This window comes from Oryctolagus cuniculus, chromosome 17, assembly GCF_051225735.1.
Source record: "Oryctolagus cuniculus isolate XC-2025 breed Fujian yellow rabbit chromosome 17, ASM5122573v1, whole genome shotgun sequence".
Lineage (NCBI taxonomy): Eukaryota > Metazoa > Chordata > Mammalia > Lagomorpha > Leporidae > Oryctolagus > Oryctolagus cuniculus.
Window position 1 is genome coordinate 62,298,138 of NC_142883.1, and position 20,717 is coordinate 62,318,854.

At 43.5% G+C, this 20,717-nt stretch overlaps 1 pseudogene; it reads right to left on the reverse strand.

The window, feature by feature from the left end:
* Positions 1 to 10,347: 10,347 nt before the first annotated feature.
* Positions 10,348 to 12,659, reverse strand: LOC149121275 (TBC1 domain family member 1 pseudogene; annotated as a pseudogene).
* Positions 12,660 to 20,717: the final 8,058 nt, after the last annotated feature.

A 20,717-nucleotide genomic window follows, 5' to 3' on the forward strand; every position in this document is an offset into this window, starting at 1 on the left:
GCTCTGATTTTACACTTCAATTACACACACACACTGGTTTTACGCCCCTTTCAGAAGAAGTTTCTTCCATCCCAGTTCCATGCTGAAAGCTACTAAAGCAATCACGATATGGTTTTAGTGCCACAAAATAACTGTTTCCAATTACATGCTTGAGATCAGATCTACAGGGAGGATAGAAAGAAGTTCTGCAGGAATAGCGAAGGAAACCGAAGAGCTGGGGCAGTTGTCTGTAGTTAAGATGTGGGTCACAGGCTGGATCCTGGATCCTGAGGGTGAGGTCAGACTGGGCAGGATCACGGCCCCACCCTGTGTCATCAGACCCAGGGGAATAGGCCTTGGCTTTTTAATCCCAGGACCAGGTTAGAACGGCTTACTTACACAAATCTACCAAAAACAGATGCTGGTGAATAAGTGGGGAAAAGGGACACTAACCCACTGTTGGTGGGAATGCAAACTGGTAAAGCCACTATGGAAGCCAGTATGGAGATTCCTCAGAAACCTGAATATAACCCCACCATACAACCCAGCCAATCCTCTCCTTGGAATTCACCCAAAGGACATTAAATTGGCAAATAAAAGAGCTGTCTGCACCTCAATGTTTATTGCAGCTCAATTCACAATAGCTAAGACATGGAATAGACCTAAATGCCCATCAACAGTAGACTGGATAAAGAAATTATGGGACATGTACTCTATAGAATACTATACAGCAGTAAAAAAAAAGAAATCTGGTCATTTGCAACAAAATGGAGGAATCTGGAAAACATCATGCTGAGTGAAATAAGCCAGTCCCAAAGGGACAAATATCATATGTTCTCCCTGATCGGTGACAACTAACTAAGCACCTAAAAGGAAACTTGTTGAAGAGAAATGGACACTATGAGAAACAGTGACTTGATCAGCCCTTGTCCTGACTATTGAGGAACAACTTACTACTTTATTCCTTTTAGTATTTTTTTGTTCTATTTAGTACCATTGGTTGAACTCTTTAATTAACACACAATTATTCTGAAGTGTTGAAATTTAACTGAAAAGTGATCCCCATTAAATATAAGAGTGGGAATAAGAGAGGGAGGAGATGTACAGTTTGGCACATGCACAATCGCACTTACCCCTAATGGTAGAGCTAGAAACATACCAGGCGATTCCAATTCAATCCCATCAAGGTGGCATGTACCAATGCCATCTCACTAGTCAAAGTGATCAGCTTCAGTTCATAATTGATCATAATGATAGGATTAAGAGTCAAAGGGACACATAAACAAGACTAGTGTCTGCTAATACTAACTGATAGAACTAAAATGGAGAGAACAATCCAACATGGGAAGCAGGATACACAGCAGACTCACAGAATGGCAGATGTTTTAAACAGAGCTTTGGCCTCAGAATCAGCCCTTAAGGCATTTGGATATGGCTGAAAAGCCCATGAGAGTATTTCTGGCATGGAAAGCCAAGACACTCAGGGGAAAAAAAAATGACCTAAATGAAAGATCTCTGTGAGTGAGATCCCAGTGTAAAGAACGGGCCATCAAAGAAAGAGGTACCTTTCTCTGAAGGGAGGAGAGAACTTCCACTTTGACTATGGCCTTGTCTAAACAAGATGGGAGTTGGTGAACTCAAGAGGCTCCCAGGCCAGCGCCGTGGCTCACTAGGCTAATCCTCTGCCTGTGGCGCTGGAACCCCAGGTTCTAGTCCCGGTTGGGGCACTGGATTCTGTCCCAGTTGCTCCTCTTTCAGTCCAGCTCTCTGCTGTGGCCTGGGAAGGCAGTGGAGGATGGCCCAAGTGCTTGGACCCTGAACCTGCATGGGAGACCAGGAAGAAGTTGGCTCCTGGCTTAGGATCGGCGCAACAAGCCGGCCACAGCACGTTGGCCATAGCACCAATTTGGGGGGTTAACCAATGGGAGGAAGACCTTTCTCGCTGTCTCCTCTCTCACTGTTTAACTCTACCTGTCAAAAAAAAAAAAAAAGAGACTTCCATAGCGTTGGCAGGTCATGACAAGAGCCTCAGGTGATTACTGACGTCATAGATAAGGGTGTCAATTGTTAGACCAACAACAGGAGTCACTGTGCACTTACTCCTCATGTAGGATCTCTGTCCTTAATGTGTTATACTATGTGAATTAATGTATAACTGGTACTCAAACAGTGCTCTATACTTTGTGTTTCTGTGTGGGTGCAAAATGTTGAAATTTTACTTACTGTATACTAAACTGATCTTCTGTATATAAAGATAATTGAAAATGATCTTGATGTGAATGGGATGGGAGAGTGAGTGGAAGATAGGATGGTTGTGGTGGGAGGGAGTTTATGGGGGAAAAAAGCCGCTACAATCCAAAAGTTGTACTTTGGAAATTTATATTTAGTAAATGAGAGAGAGAGAGAGAGAGAGAGAGAGAGAGAGAGAGAGAGAGAGAGAGAGAAATCCTAGGGCCCGAGAGACTTGCCCTTTCCTGTGCATCAAGTTCACATTTTAAGGGGTCACCTCCCTGAAGGCTGTCCCATGAATGCCTGGGGGAATTCGCCCTAGCAAATGGGCCTCAGTGACCACGACCCTGACTGCTGCTGAGTTCAGGAGATCCTGAGATCAGGAGCCCTGTGAGTGCTGTACTCCCATCCCACTGCCCACACCCCTGCTGCATCCCTGTCCCCCCACTGACCCCTGCTCCTGTGTCTTTCTTGCAGACATCTTCAGCTGCTCGGAAGTCTGCAGTGTGGAGTCCTTGGACCCAGAGGAGCTGGAGCTTCCCACACCATCGGAAGCTTGAACCACACAGGAGGAGACACAACAGCAGCCATGGCCCTCCTCACCAGTCCTCTGCGAGCTCTGATATTAAATCATCACTGAGCACCAGTTGGTTTTCATATGGTTTTGTCTAATAAAGCACAGTGTAGGAAAACAAGCTTAGCAAAGGTAGAAGTTCAAAGGGTCCGGGAGCAGTCACCTGGTGAGTGCCCTCACCAGCACTCTCTGGAAAGGAACCAGAAAGATGTGGTCTCCACTGAAAGTCACTGCCAGGCGTGGTCTTTTCAATCTGTGCTGCAGCAATGACTTCCTAGTGGTTGTGTTGTCTCGTGTCTGCTCCTCCTCTGGAAGGGACCATGAGGTCCATCTCACCCAAGACCTCTCATGACCACCTGGACGTCAATGCATTTATCACCTAACGTCAGCTTGGATGGCACAAAATTCCTGACTTATCCTTTCTCTTCTTGAGTATCTTAAATACATTTTTATTCCCCTGACCCAGTCTCGCTATCTCTACAAGATTGGTGAGAGTCTCATTTCCTTCTGTGCCGCTCATCCTTGAACTCTAGATGCATGAACACATTTTCTTTTAATTCACAGATGCTACTACTAGAGTATCAGTGACATCAGTCACTCAAAGTCAGACCCAGGATTCTATGAAGTAGTGTGGGAGTATACTTCATAGCAGAAGTCTGAATTCTAATTATTAGTCTGGATCACTGCATTGGTTCCCTCTTCCAGGAATCCCATTCATACACATGCATGGATTCACCTTTGGTATCTCCCTCTCGTATTCTGAAATCTTCAGTAAACTTCCTATTCTTAACAGTATTTCCCTTCATGCCACCTTCTGCTTCTTCTAAGGCACAGTCTGTTCCTGTGTTTCTTGTGGTTTGCATTTCAAGGCTGATGTTATTTTCTCCTGTTTTCCTTCTTCTTTCCTGAGTCCTGCCCATCCATTTCTGAGTTTCCCTGATTCTTAGTAATGATGTCCCTTCATGCTTGGTACGATTTTCTTGGAGATTTTTCCTTCATCCTGAAAACGACTCTGCTCCACACACAAAGGACACCAAGATCGGAGTCTTTTCATGTGTGGTGTGGTTCCTTCTTTGTTTCGATTACTGATTCTCCCTCTGGTACCCTTGTATGATCCATCAATATTTTGTTTTCTTCCTTTTTACAGAAAATTAGGTTTTGGAAATTCTGAATGAGCAACAGCATTCAGAAATGCCTGTCTCGCCTCACCCTGCTTTCTCAGTTGTTTCTGCGCAATGCTAAATAATACAACACCTAATCTCCTGCCTCTGTAGTTCATTGTTTCATGAACCTCCCCTCTCAATCAGTCTGACCTGATTATTCTTACTCAATAGAAGTCCTGTTATGGAGGACAACAGCCCCCAAGTTCCCAAATCTAGATTCAGTCCCTTTATACAGAGAGGCAGTGTCAGAATCCTGGAGCTCATGGAGTTATTTCTATCATGTGTCTACAAAATGCTTCCCCTGAGTTACTGGTTAACCTTTCTCTGTTGGTCACTATTTCATTCATAGGATCATTAGGTCTGAATTTCTTCTGGTTTATTTGAGTCACAAAATAAAAAATTAGTGGTTTTTCTACTTATATTTGTGTCATTTGAATTTAGTTAATAATTTTCGCTTTATATCAATCTTCAGAAAAATCTGGTTAAACTACAGAAATTTTTTTCATTAATTAGTGATTATTATTCCTCTTGAATTCCTTAGATTACAAGACAGATACACATAAAGTCATATATGCTTAGGCCCACAACGCTAGCACAATGTGATTTTGCCAAGTTCAGGCAAAGAAAGCAGGCATGCTACGTTTCCTTGTGTTTGATACACAATGGCCAAGGACCCTCTTACTGATTCACCCATGTTGCCTTTAAATGCACTGTTTTGAAATAAATTCTCAAAGGGAAAGTACTCCTTGACTTTTTTTTGCCCATGTAAAAAAATTAATGGATAAATAAAATCCTATCATTCACATAACGTCATGAATCTAATTCCTGAGAATTAAAGATGTATGCACACACACTACAGACTGGGTTTCCTGGAATAAAACACTGATCCTTACACATGTAAAGTTAACAGCAGGACTGTGTGAATGAACTCCTGGTTTCCTGTAGCCTGGGGATGCTCTAGTGCTCACTCTCCATGGACTCCCATTGAAGGAATGGCTGAGCCAGGTCACAGCTGCATCTTAAGCACCCCTGCACATACACACATGCATGACTTGTCAACAAATGCAGGACAATGTCATACAAGCCCTTCCAGCCTCTGACGCCCTGCAAGCATGTACAGGTGACCTGTCCCAGAGCACTCCAAGCACAGGCTGGAAGAATTCATGGATTCCATAATGTGTACCGGTGACCTCAGAAATGCTGCCGAGGCATGCGGTGGAGGCGCTGGTCTAGTCTCCTGTGTGTACGTGCATGCTAGGGATGGTTCAGATCAGCAGGTCCAGAAGTGAAGACAGCAGCATGTGGAAAAGCAGAATGGCCTTAGGAGGCAGGGGAACTCCTCATGGGGGACCCTCAGAACCAGTGCTGGGACCCCGACTGATCTATCTGTCCTGGCAGCCTTTCACTGGCACCTGTACAATTAGGAAGCATCCAGTGAGAGAGCCCAACTGGAAACAAAGTGCTGCTCTCAGGCAGCAGAACTGCTCAGGAAAATTATAACCAAAAGGAAATAGATGCATAGTCACTGCAGTGAGATCTACGAGTGGATGACAACAATGTTTTTAGATTTGGGCTGGAGCCTGGTATAGCAGGTTAAAGACCTGGCCTCCAGTGCTGGCATCCCATACGAGTGCTGCTGGTTCAAGTACTGGATGCTGCACTTCTGATCCAGCTCTTTGACATGGCCTGGGAAAGCAGTAGATGGTCCAAGTCCTTTGAACCCTGCACCCAGGTGGGAGACCTGGAAGAAGCTCCTGGCTCCTGGCTTCAGAATGGCTCAGCTCTGGTTGTTGCAGTCATTTGAGGAGGGAACCAGCAGATAGAAGACCTCTCTCTCTCTCTCTCTCTCTCTTTTTGTCTACCTCTCTCTGTAACTCTATCTTTCAAATAAGCAAAATCAATCTTTTTTAAAAAATAATGTTTCACAGTTTAGAACCTGTGGTTTGAGAAATGATGTAATATGGGACATACCCTAAAGGCATACAAAGTATAAATTAAATTTGCAGATCATTGCAGTCAGGAGAAAAGGAAAGTCACAAATAATTTCATTAGGATGGGCCAAGGACTTCAATAGACATTTTTCAAAAGAGGAAATCCAAATGGCCAACAGGCACATGAAAAAATGTTCAAGGTCACTAGCAATCAGGGAAATGCAAATCAAAAGCACAATGAGGTTTCACCTCACTCCGGTTAGAATGGCTCACATACAGAAATCTACCAACAACAGATGCTGGCGAGGATGTGGGGAAAAAGGGACACTAACCCACTGTTGGTGGGAATGCAAACTGGTCAAGCCACTATGGAAATCAGTCTGGAGATTCCTCAGAAACCTGAATATAACCCTACCGTTCGACCCAGCCATCCCACTCCTTGGAATTTACCCAAAGGAGTTTAAATTGATAAAGAAAAAAGCGGTCTGCACCCTAATGTTTATTGCAGCACAATTCACAATAGCCAAGACCTGGAACCAACCTAAATGCCCATCAATGGTAGACTGGATAAAGAAATTATGGGATATGTATTCTTTAGAATACTATACCGCAGTAAGAAACAACGAAATCCAGTCATTTGCAACAAAATGGAGGAATCTGGAACACATCATGCTGAGTGAAGTAAGCCAGTCCCAAAGGGACAAATACCATATGTTCTCCCTGATCGGTGACAACTGACTGAACACCAAAAAGGAAACCTCCTGAAGTGAAATGGACACTATGGGAAATGGTGACTTGATCAGCATAGCCCTGACTGCTAATGGACAACTTAATATATTATCCCTCATAGTATTTTTTTTTGTCTGTTCTACTTAATATGACTGGTTTAATTCTGTAATTATCACACAGTTATTCTTAAGTGTTGAAAATTAACTGAAATGTGATCCCTGTTAAACATAAAAGTGGGAATAAGAGAGGGAAGAGATGTATAATTTGGGGCATGCTCGGGCTGACTTGCCTCAATTGGTAGAGTTGGAAACATACCAGGGGATTCCAATTCAATCCCATCAAGGTGGCATGTGCCAATGCCATCTCACTATTCCAAGTGATCAATTTCAGTTCACAATTGATCATAATGAAAGGACTAAGAGTCAAAGGGAGCACATAAACAAGTCTAGTACCTGCTAACACTAACCAATAGAATAAATAAAGGGGAGAGTGATCCAACATGGGAAGTGAGATACTCAGCAGACTCATAGAATGGCAGATGTCCTAAATAGCACTCTGGCCTCAGAATCAGCCCTAAAGGCATTCGGATCTGGCTGAAAAGCCCATGAGAGTATTTCAGGCATGGAAAGCCAAGGCACTCTGGCAAAAAGATCTCTGTGAGTGAGATCCCAGTGGAAAGAACAGGTCTTCAAAGAGGGAGGTGCCTTTCTCTGAAGGGAGGAGAGAACCTCCACTTTGACTATGACCGTGTCTAAACAAGATAAGAGTCGGAGAACTCAAGGGGCTTCCATAGCCTTGGAAACTCATAACTGGTGCATGGGGAGATTACTGATGCCATAAACAGGAGTGTCAATTGGTAAAGTCAACAGCAGGAGTCACTGTGCACTTACTCCTCATGTAGGATCTCTGTCCTTAACGTGCTGTACACTGGGGCTTGATGCTATAACGAGTACTCAAACAGTATATTTCACTTTGTGTTTCTATGGGGGTGCAAACGACTGAAATCTTTACTTAATGTACACTAAACTGATCTTCTGTAAAAAAAAAAAAAAAAAAAAAAAAAAAAAAAAAAAAAGAAAGAAAGAAATTATCAATTCCCAACTTGACTCTCACTGGGATTAAACATGACAATAGGTCTGATCTGATTTCATCATCATTTTAAAAAAAATCATCTATTATTTTTCACTTTATGTTTCTGTGTGGGAGCAAACTGTTGAAATACTTACTTAATGTATACTAAGCTGATCTGTATATTAAGATAATCGAAAATGAATCTTGATGTGAATGGAAGGGGAGAGGGAGTGGGAAGGGGGAGGGTTGTGGGTGGGAGGGACGGTATGGGGGGGGAAGCCATTGTAACACATGAGTCGTACTTTGGAAATTTATATTCATTAAATAAAAGATAAAAAAAAAACAAATAATTTCATTAGGAACACACGTTCATGAGGAAGACAATTCTAAAATTCATATTCCTTGTGTCTGAACACTGTGGATTACAAGTGTACACAGAATGAGCCTAAATCTCAGTATCACTATGATATCAATAATCAAAGAAAACATCAGAAAGCAACAAATGGCTAAGTGCCCATTTACATTTAAATTAAATGACATCAGTAGCAAAATACCATGAAGAGATATTCTTTTTTTTTTTTAATTTTTTGACAGGCAGAGTGAAGGTAAGAGAGAGAGAGAGAGAGAGACAGAGAGAAAGGTCTTCCTTTTCCATTGGTTCACCCCCAATGGCGGCTATGGCTGGCATGCTGTGGCCAGTGCACCGCGCTGATCCAAAGCCAGGAGCCAGGTGTCTCCTCCTGGTCTCCAGTGCGGATGCAGGGCCCAAGCACTTAGGCCATCCTCCACTGCCTTCCCAGGCCACAGCAGAGAGCTGGACTGGAAGAGGGGCAACCGGGACAGAATCTGGCACCCCAACTGGGACTAGAACCCAGTGTGCCGGTGCCGCAGGCAGAGGATTAGCCTAGTGAGCCTCTGAAGAGATGTTCTGAATTCAGTCTCTGAGAAGCTGAGGCACCCAGGAAGCAGTCAATTTATACTGGGTAAGAACAATGTCACATTCTGCGCATTACCTTCTCCCTGAACCAAGCTGAGCAAAACCCAGGGAAGGTGGCTGACTTTGACTTCTCCTACAGGAGGGACACTGAGACTGGAGTGTGCACCTGGACTCCTGGTCTCCCGACCACGCAGGTCACCCCCCACAGGGCCCTTTCCCAGATGCTCATCCTGATCACTGCCTGACTCACAGAACAGTTAGGGCAGGAACTCTTCTGATAGACAAGGCTGGACTTGGAGAATTCACTGAAGTACAGGTCCAAGCTCTTTCTTGTGATGTAGAAGGAAAAGAAGTGGTCAAAGAAGTTCCCAAGTCACACAGAACACACCCAGGGGTCAGTCCATCTCTTGCATCAAGCAGAGCACTGCCGACTGATGGAGCACCAGGCCATCATGACAGGGAGCAGTCGTTGCCATTTCCAATGTACAAACAAGAAAGCAAGGCTTCCAGAAACACAGCGTCAACTGCACTGATGCAATCAAACCAAGAAAACAAAACTGCAGGTAATTCACCTAGAAAAAGGGCAGAACTGCAAACAGCCTGATACATAATTTAAAAGTCACCTAATCTGTTCTCTTTGTGCTAATATCACATAAGCATGAAAATTGGTGAGAATTTTGTTGTAGTAAGTACCGTGCATTTGCTGTCACACTACGATCTAATGTATCAATAAACTTAAATTAAAAAGGGAAATAAAAAGTAGTCACCTCAGTGAAGCTAAGTGAGTTGTACAGAAATAAGAAAATCATGAAGGCTGTTAAGGCTTCCTGCTCTGGCTGAAAACCCCATGAGAGAATTTCAGGCATGGAAATCCAAGACGCTGTCGCAAAAATGTTCTGTGTGAAACATCTCTGTGAGTGAGGACCTAGCAGAAAGAGTAGCCATCAAAGAAGGATGTACTTTTCTCTAAATGGAGGAGAGAACTTTTACTTTGCCTATGGCCTTGTCCAAACACTGATGGAGTTTGTGGACTGAAAACGCTTCCATATCCTAGGCAGCTCATGTCAAGAGTCTCAGGTGATCACTGACATCATATATAAGAGTGTCAATTGTTAAATGAACAACAGGAGTCACTGTGCACTTACTTCCTATGCAGGATCTCTGTCCTCAGTTGAGATGTATTATGAAAATTAACTATAAAACTTGTTCTCAAACAGTTTGTATATTTTGTGTATATGTGTAAAATTGTTGGTCTTCTGTGTATAAAGTTAATTGAAAATGCATTTTAATGAAGAATGGGATTGAGAATGGGAGAGGGAGAAGGAGGTGGGGTGGGAGTGGTGGTGGGAGGACAGGTTTAGTGGGAAGAATGCTATATTCATTAAGTTGTACTTATGAAATTTGTGCTCATTAAATAAAAGGTTTCTTTGGAAAAAAAGTTGTACTTATGAAATTTGTATTCCTTAAATAAAAGCTTTCTTTGGGGAAAAAAAGTTAGTGTAACCACAATTAGATGGTACTGGCATAAAAACAGACATGCTGAGCGATGTGACAGAACAGAAAACAGAATAAACCTATGGATTGAGAATCAAGTGGTCTTTGACAATTGTGCCAAGAACATACAATGATAAAAGCATAACTTGTCAATGAAGCAGGTTGAGGAAACTGAATATCCACCTGCAACAAAATAAAATAACAACCCGTATTTTTTTCTTTTTGAAATATAAAGGTGCATTTATTTGTGACCATGCCATCTAAAGCTATTGAGTACAGTAATCAGGACCGGAGAAGGGACGGATCAGAACCCAAAACACCGTCACCACAACAGCACAGGTGCCCCCTGGGCTGCGAGTCTGAGCTCATGAGGCTGCATGCTGGCTGCCAGTTTCCTCCCTGAGAAGCTCACTCCACGCTCCCTTGTCTCCTCCAGCATCTCTGGTCCCTTTCAGCTAGGGCCTGGACAGCGTCAGGATGGAGCCGCGCCCTCTCCTCCGGGCCTTCAGTCGCCTGTGGGCTGGGGCTGAGCACAGGCCGGGCCCGCAACTGCCCCCGCAGCCCCTCCACAGCCTGCAGCAGGGCGGTGCGCTCCAGCTCCAGTGCCAACAGGGCCTGCTTCAGCTTGCTCTCACTGCTCAGCAGCTCTCCACCGTGGCCTCCAGGCTTTGGATCCTGCTGTTTGCCACCTGCAATTGTTCAAGGAGGTCAAGGTTCTGTTTGTGTAAGCTGTTGTTGGTTTTCTCTAATTTATGCATTCCTTGGTTGTCACTGAGCGGGGAGGAGTCAATGAGCCCTTCTTGAAGCATGTGGTACTCGACTTCATAAGCTTGTAACTGCTTAGCGATGTCCATCTCAAACACCTGGTTGATGGTCTTCTCCATCTGTACCAAGCCCAGGTTGGGCAGTGTGCTTTTGATAAAGTTGACTATGGTTTCTAGGTTTTCCTGCTGCAGAATCAAGGGCTTGTGGCTTCCCAACAGACTCAAGACAAAATGGATTAAGACTGAAGAGAAAGGGTTTTTTTTGTTTGTTTGTTTTGGACAGGCAGAGTTAGTGAGAGAGACAGACAGAGAGACAGAGACAAAGGTCTTCCTTCCGTTGCTTCACTCCCCAAATGGCCACTACAGCCAGTGGGCTGTGCCAATCTGAAGCCAGGAGCCAAGTGCTTCTCCTGGTCTCCCATGTGGGTGCAGGGCCCAAGCACTTGGGCCATCCTCCACTGCCTTCCTAGGCCACAGAAGAGAGCTGGACTGGAAGAGGAGCAACCAGGACAGAATCTGGCACCCCAACCTGGACTAGAACCATGGGTGCTGGTGCCACAGGTGGAGGATTAGCCTAGTGAGCCGTGGCGCTGGCCAAAAGGAAGATTTCAAACTCTAAACCTAAACCACCTCCATCAAGAAAAAATAGGGAAAAGGATTTTTGAATTCATGATGTTGATGTTCACTGGGATGTTTGTTGGATTTGGCCCTAAAACCAGAGAGAACAAAAATGAAAATACACCAATGTGATTACCTCCAACCACAAAGCTTCTTGACAGCACAAGAAACAACCAACAGAGTGAAGAGACGACCTACAGAACAGGAGACAACAAGTGCAAATCACTCATCTCATAAGCGGTTAACACTCAAAATATTCAAGGAACTCCAACAGCTGTATTACAAGACACCATGTAATTTCCTTTATAAATGGAGCAAATACATCCACACGCATATCTCAAAGAGTACATACACAAGTACAAAAGATACATGGAAATACATTCAATATCACTAATCCTCCCAGGAAATGTAAATAAAAACTTGTATTATATATCACCATGTCTTTTTAATATGACTATGGTGAACAGTTAATGGGAACATAAACTGGTACAGCCATAATGGAAACCAGTAAGAGCTTTTTCAAATACTAAAAATGGATTAAGCTGGGCCTCTCTCCTGAGAACTTTGCCTCCATGTCAGGATTTTTTTAAAGATTATTTGAAGGGCAGAATTACATAGAGAGATGGGGAGAGAGAGATGGAGATAGAAAGATAGAGATAGAGAGAGAGAGAGAGAGAGATTGAAAGAGAGAGAGAGAGAAAGAGACCAAGCGAGCGAGCAAGAGATCTTCCAACTAGTGGCTCACTCCCCAAATCACTGCAATGGCCAGGCTAAAGCCAAGAGCCTGGAAGTCCATCTGAGTCTTCCACGTGGGAACAGAGGATCAAGGGCTTGAGCCTTCTTCTGCTCCTTTCCCAGTCTCATTAGTGGGCAGCTGATTTGGAAACAGAGCAGACAGGACTTGAATGGCACCCGTATGGGATGCTGGCACACAGGCAGTGGCTTAACAACTGGTGGCTTAACACGCTGTGCCACAATGACAGTCCCTCACTCTGCATTTTAAGGCTTTCTTACAAGCAATATGACACCTGGCCATACTGAATTCCTGTAAAAATCCATTCTTAATGCAGACTAGGTTCTCAATTCTTTCTTTAGATCAGCACCTGGTCTGTCAGGTGTACTCTCTTCATTGAACTTGGCTAGTATACTGCCTGCTAATTTTCCATTCATATTTAGAAAGAAATTTAAATAAGTTAAAGATCTCTACAATAAAAATACAGAACAATGACAGAAGAGATCACCAAGGACACAAAAAAGTGGAAACAAACTGCATGCCCATGGATTGTAATAACTAATGTAATTAAAATGTCCGTACTACCTAAATAATCCTACAGATTCAATGCAACGCAAATCAAAACACCAATGACATTCTTTACACAATTAGAAGAAACAACCAAAAAATCCATTTGGAATCACAAAAGACCCAGAAGAGCCAAGCAACTCTGAGCAAAACCAAACAAAAAGCTGATGGTGTCCCAAAAGCTGATTTCAAAGCAAACTGCAAAGGTGCAGGACCTAAAACACCACAGAACTGGCACAATAGCCAACACACAGATCAATAAAGTGCAATAGAGAACTCAGAAATTAAGACACGTAAAAACAGCCCACTGATCTTTGACAAAGGCACCAAGAATATGGGGAAAGGACAGCCTTTTCAATAATGGTGCTGGCAAAACTTGGTACATACATAGAAGAATAAAATTAAAGTCCTGGGGCCAGCGCTGTGGCATAGCAGGTAAAGCTGCCGCCGGCAGTGCTGGCATTCCATAGGGGCACTGCTTCAAGTCCTGGATGCTCCACTTCTGATCCAGCTCTCTGCTATGGCCTGGAAAAGCAGTAGAAGATGGCTCAAGTCCTTGGGCCCCTGCACCCATGTGGGAAGACTTGGAGGAAGCTCCTGGCTCTTAGCTTCAGATCGCCACAGCTCTGGCCATTGCAGCAATCTGGGGAATCAACCCGTGGATGGAAGACCTGTCTCTATGCCTCTGCATTTCTGTAACTCCACCTTTCAAATAAATAAATTAATCTTTAAAAACATTAGAATCCTATCTCTCCAAATACACAAATCAACTCAAGATGGATCAAAGATCTAAATGTTAGACATGAAAGTCTAAAATAGCTATTAGAAAACCAAGGGTAATTACTTCAAGATGTTGAAATAGGCTATGATTTCTTGGATAGGACCCCAAAGTGAGTGGATAAAAAAGATATGGTATATACACACAATGGAACACTATTCAGCCATTAAAAGAATGGGATCTTATCATTTTTAGCAAAATAGATGCAAATGGAGGACATCACAATGAGTACAATAAGCCAGAAAGGCAAATACCGTATGTCCATATGTTCTCCCTCATTTGTGGAAGCAAAATAAAATTCAATGTGAACACAGAATGTTGATTACTAGAGACTGGGAGGGGAAGGGAGGATAGAAGGAATATGGATAACAAATAGGGGAAGCTGGACGTGGTTCATTATTTGCAAAAAACATACAATGCTAATATGAGATGTTAATAAAAGAGAAATCTGGGTATGGGTATACATAAACTCTTTGTACTACTTCACAAATTTTCTTTTGTAGATTAAAAAATGTTCTGGAACAAAAAGTTATTAAAACAAATAATATAGAAATAAATACATGGCTCCCAAAATCATTAGTTGCTATCAAGAAAGTATTAAATATATGAATAAATATCCACCAAATACTTAGAAACACACATTATCCTCACACACACACATACACACACACAGTCCATTTCTCCAGGGGTCACTGGTCCCTCTGTACTCCTACTGGCAAATTTGAGGTCATGAACACCCAGGGAGGCCCTGCAATATACATATAATCCACGAAAATACACAAAACCCATTTCCCAGGTCAAGGGCCATTGGGACCTCTACTCCCTTACAGGCAAGTGCATGGGGCATAAACACCCAGAGAGTCCCTTCATTGCCAGCCCCAGATTCCCAAGGCAGACACCACTCACTAGACACATTCCCATGCCACTGAACCATTCCTGACTAAAAGGACCTCACTCCAAGTGGTGATACTGCCTCTCTTCCCAAGGGTATGCAACCATCTCTTCAATAAATCTCTTCAATAAACCACCAAAGCTCCAACTTGAGAGCAGGGGAGGGGCTGGAGCTGGGGCTATCCCCTGAGAACTTTCCATTACTATGCACTGTCAGGTTCCTCTGGAGGCAGGCAGTACATAAAAGCATGCGGTAACATGAAACCAGGCTACAGGAGAGCCATGCCAGGTAGGACAACAGTGTGGATGATGGGGAATTCATATAGCCAGGCTAAGGCCACAGGACTTAAAAGAGAGCCGAGGCAGGCCAAAATTATTTTGTCCTAAAGGCAGGGAACAGGTAACTTAAAAGATCAACTGACTACCTCTTTTAGTTATACTCCTAAGCCACATGCCACAGGCCTCCCCAAAGTCCTAGGTAAGAACAAGGGCCTGTATCAGCCCAGGTCACCTCTGATCTTAGCCCAGCAAGGTTTCCAGGTGTCTCTTCATTCATCATTGAGAAGCTGAGACATTTCTGTTGTCTATAACAAAAATAACCCTCTTGGAAAATACTTGGCCATGTCCTCTTACAAACAATTAGATAAAGACAAGTACATAACTGGACAAAAAGCTGTCTAAAAAACCAGGAAAATTGTTCCTTTATCTGCATAGCGACAGGATTCAAGTGTGGTTGTACCACCATTCTGGGCAACACAACACATGAGACTCACCTCACTAGATCCAAGGCAGAGCGTGGGCCTAATAGCCAGGTGGGTGCATAAGCACTGGGTCCAGTCCAGAACCTCCACTGTTGGGCAAAGAGGAATAGTCCAACTCCTGGAGGGTCTGGGGATGTCAACTGACAATGCACAAGCCAGGAGCTGGTTACAGCCTCGTGCCCAATCAACCCAGGGCGCCTGTGAGTTCAGGGTTGAACTGAAGAGCATCATCAATCACCTGCATCTAAGAAATACGTCTAGAATAGTGCATTCCTCAACAGCACCATGCCAAACACTGATGCACGTAACACATTCAGTGTCCAAGAAACAATCTGTGCAATATTAAATATCATAAATCCTACAGAGCATGTTCCCAGATCAAAATGCACATTCAACTGGCAATTCACAATACAAGGGTGTGTGGAGTATTCACAAACACCTTGAGACCAAGCAGCACTTTTTTTTTTAAAGATTTACTGATTTATTTATTTGAAAAGCAAAGTTACAGAGAGGTCTTCCATCCTGTTTCACTTGCAAAATGGCCACAATGGCCAGGGCTGAGCTGATCTGAACAGGAGCCAGGAGCCTCTTGTGAGTCTCCCATGCAGGTGCATGGGCCCAAGGACTTGGATCATTTTCCACTGCTTTCCCAGGCCATGGCAGAGAGCTGGATCAGAAGTGGAGAAGCCAGGACTTGAACCAGTGCCCATACCAGATGCCAGCACTGCAAGGTGGTGGCTTTACCCACTGTGACACAGAGCCATCCCAGCAACACTTATTTTTATTTAAAAATTCAAAACCAGGGCCTGTCAGAAATTAAAAGTATTATCCCAACAAATGAAGATGAATATACAACACTAAAGTCACGAGTTGGGAAGTGAATGCAGGTCTCCCGTGTGGGTGGCAGGAATCCAGCTACTCAAGCAGCCATTGTCTGCCTCCCAGGCTGCACAGTAGCAGCAAGGTGGTCTCAGGGTTGGACCCAGACTTTACTTAGGCCCTGATATGGAATGTGGGCAAACCAAGGGACACCTTAACTGCTGCCCAAATGCCTGCTCTCATGAAGCCTTTTTCCTTTTTTTCTTTCTTCTTTACAATTTATGCAACCCTGGGTATTTTGTTAAAGCAATGAACATTGGAAGAATTTGATTATGAGTGAGGGAGATTTTAAAGTGAAATTCCTAATAAATCAATTTTTATTTTAACTTGGGGGAATAGGGAGGGAGCACACCAATGGTCCAGGAAGGGAAGGTTCAAAGAGGGGTGAGAATTTGTAGTTTTGGGGAAAGGGAAGCTCTTTCGAAATGGGGGAGACGGGGTGGACCTGCGAGGAGGACGCAGATGCCTGAGGAGCAGGACACCAGCAGGAGTGTGTACGCACCAGCGCTGGAAGCCAAGGTGAGACAGGGCGCTTGCCCAGTACTGCTGTAACAGCCACCACCACCCCTCCCCCAACCCACCCTGGGACGGACACTGAGACACGCACAACTGAGTAGGGGAGGAAATAGAAAATGGAACAGAGTGAGTAGCGCCTGCGGAAAGAGTGCCCGATTCAGGGGGATGAATTGAGGGACTAAACAAGCGAGGATCCCTCCCCCAAGTTGGAGCTGCAGCGGGCAGGAAGCAGCCATCTTGTTTGTTTACATTCGGGCTTAGGGGAGAACTGCCTCTGCCTCCGCACTAACCTTTGGAGGCAGAGCCCAAAGGTGGAGTGGAGCGACAGGACACTCCTTGGGCAGGGGCAGGCAGCGAGGGAGGGCAGCTCAAAGCCCTGACACCAGTCTACTCAAGTTACCAGAAAAAAAAAATTGAATAGCGCCCGTGGGAAGAGGGCAGGATCCAGGGGGACAAACTGAGGGATCAATAACGCCAGGATCCTTAGGACCACCCAACCCACAATCAGAGCTGCAGCAGGCAGAGTGCAGCCATCTTGTTTGTTTACATTCGGGCTTAAAGGAGGCTGGCCTCTGCTCCAAAGGAGGAAGCAGCAGGGGCGGAGTCCAAAGGTGGTCTGGAGCTACTTACACTCTTCACGCAGGAGGTGCAGTGAAAGAGAGTGGCTGACCAACGAACCCCAGGCACAGACACGTAAGGGTGAACATAGGAACAAGGAAAATGGCCCCCCAAGGGGCGGAGATTGGCACCTCAAAGCCCTGACACCAGCCCACTCAAGTTACAAAAAATAAATAAATAAGTAAGTAAAAAATAAACAAATAAACTCTAGAAGGCAGATCAGCCTGCTTACACTGGATATTGGTACAGACTCACAGCAGCCCATAGCAGAGGGAAATCAACCTGAAAAACCACCCAGAAAGAATGCCAAAAAAAAACCAAAAAACAAAACAAAAACCCACAATAAGGATATAGAAGAACATATAAACTTTACAATGGAGCAGGCTAAACCAACCATAACAGACGCTGAAGAGGAAGAATTTGAAACTATGCCAGAAAAAGAATTCAGAAAATTAATAATCAGAATACTTAAAAATAATGAGAAACAGTGTCGAGAGCTGAACGAAAAACAAGCCCAAGGATTAGAGATCCTAAAGAGAAGCCAGAATGAAATACTGGAAATGAAAAACTCAATTGACCAAATAAAAAACACCATGGAATCTCCCGGAAATCAAACAGATGAAACAGAAGACAAATATCAGAATTCAAAGACAAACTTCCAGAAATAATACAGTCAGTTCAAATGCAGGAAGAAGAAATTAAAAAATTAAAAAATATGGTCAGAGACCTACAATATTCAATAAAATGGTGTAATGTTTGGATAATAGGAGTCCCTGAGGGGGTGGAAAGAGAGAATGGATTGGAAGGTGTTTCCAATGAAATAATATCAGAAAACTTCAAACAAAGGCAACTGGATAACAGGCAAATTCAACAGATAGCCAATAGAATGGCAGATGTCCTAAACAGCACTCTGGCCTCAGAATCAGCCCTAAAGCCATTCGGATCTGGATGAAAAGCCCATGAGAGTATTTCAGGCATGGAAAGCCAAGACACTCCGGCAAAAAAACAAAAACAAACAAAAAAAAACCAAAAACCACCTAAATGAAAGATCTCTGTGAGTGAGATCCCAGCGGAAAGAACAGGTCTTCAAAGAAGGAGGTACCTTTCTCTGAAGGGAGGAGAGAACCTCCACTTTGACTATGACCTTGTCTAAACAAGATAAGAGTTGGAGAACTCAGAGGGCTTCCTGGACTGGAGCATAGGGAGGTTACTGATGCCATAGACAGGAGTGTCAATTTGTAAAGTCAACAACAGGAGTCACTGTGCACTTACTCCTCATGTAGGATCTCTGTCCTTAATGTGCTGTACATTGAGATTTAATGCTATAACGAGTACTCAAACAGTATATTTCACTTTGTGTTTCTATGGGGGTACAAACTGTTGAAATCTTTACTTAATGTATACTAAACTGATCTTCTGTAAAAAAAAAAAAAAAAAGAAATTATCAATTCCCAACTTGACTCTCACTGGGATTAAACATGACAATAGGTCTGATCTGATTTCATCATCATTTAAAAAATCATCTATTATTTTTCACTTTATGTTTCTGTGTGGGAGCAAACTGTTGAAATTTTTACTTAATGTATACTAAGCTGATCTTCTGTATATTAAGATAATCAAAAATGAATCTTGATGTGAATGGAAGGGGAGAGGGAGTGGGAAAGGGGAGGGTTGTGGGTGGGAGGGACAGTATGGTGGGGAAGCCATTGTAATCCATAAGTCGTACTTTGGAAATTTATATTAATTAAATAAAAGTTAAAAAAAAGTGACTCCTGTGAATGACTTTGTGCTATCAACTTAGAAAACCTTGAAGAGATGGATGAATTCCTGGGTGCACGCTATCTGCCAATATTACTTCAAGAAGATATAGAAAACCATAACAATGCGATTGAAGCAGTACCTAAAAGTCTCCTGTCAAAGAAAGGTCCAGGACCTGATGTCTTTACAACTGAATTCTACAGAACATTTAGACAGGAACTAACTCCAATACTTTGCAAATTATTCCAAAACGCTGAAAATGAAAGAATTCTGCTGAATTCTTTTTATGAGGCCAGTGTTACTCTGATGCCAAAACCAAACAAAGACATAACATAAAAAGTAAACTATAGACCAATATTCCTGATACACACAGATGTAGAAATTCTCAACAAAAGATTAGCAAACTGAATCCAACACTACATCAAAAAGATCATATACTATGATCAACTAGCATTTACCCCAGAGGTGCAAGTGTGGTTCAACATTCACAAACCCATAAATATAATTCACAGTAGCAGACTGAAGAACACCATATGATCATCTCGATAGATGCAGAGAAATCATGATTCAGCATCCCATCTCTATAAAAACCCTCAACAAATTAGTTCTACAAGGAGCATATCTCAAAATGATACAGCTACATGTGTGTACATGTATGTATATGACTAACTGGCAATCAGGATCATCCTGAATTCAGAACACTTGAAAGCAGATCCAGAACAAGACAAGGATGTCCAATTTTTACCACTCGTACTTGATATAGTGTTGAAAGTATGAGCATGGGCAGCGGGGCGCTGTGCTGTGGCGTAGTGAGTAAAGCCACTGCCTGTAGTGCCAGTATCCCTTATGGGTGCCAGTTTCTGTTCTGGACGCTTCTCTTCTGATCCAACTCTCTGCTATGGCCTGGGAAAGCAGTGGAAGATGGCCCAAGTCCTTGGGCCCCTGTACCCACGTGGGAGACACAGAAGAAGCTCCTGACTCCTGGCTTCGATCGGCACAGCTCCAGCAGTTGCACCCATCTGGGGAGTGAACCAGCGGATGGAAGACCTCTCTCTCGCTCTCACTCTCGCTCTCTTTCTGCCTCTGCCTCTCTGTAACTCTGCCTTTCAAATAAATAAATATATCTTAAAAATTAGAAAGTATTAGCATGAGCAATTACAGAATTGAAGAAACAATGAGCTTCAAATGTCACAGAAGATGAAACCAAATATCCATGTTTGCAGATGACATGATGCTGTACAGTGCCAGGTCATGCCTCTCATTCAAACTGTTACCTCAACTATATTGGAAACAGATCCTCTTAAGTCACTCAACTTACTTCACAAGGAGGGAATGAGAATGTGTGGGTCTTGCAGTCAGTTTTGGAAACAAAACTTGGACTCTAAAATGACCACGCTTGGACACTGAAAAATGTGTGTGTAGACAGCAGTACAGCATCACCTACAGTGTGGCATGGCTCACTTTGAAAATTCCATGGTGTCCTGTCGCCAGGGTAACAAGGTGAGTGACATCATCCTGCCATTCCAACTGTCACTCTCTTGAGCTGAAAGGTTCAAACTTGAGTGCGGTGGGAACGTGCGTATCGTCCTATCCAGAGTGGTCCGCGATGGGAAATCTCAACTGCTGTGCAGCAGGTAGGCCACACTGACCTCCACAATGCTGCTTCTCCACTGGCCACTTACCTTCTGCTTAATCACTCTCCTCATGGACTGTCATTTCCCCATTCC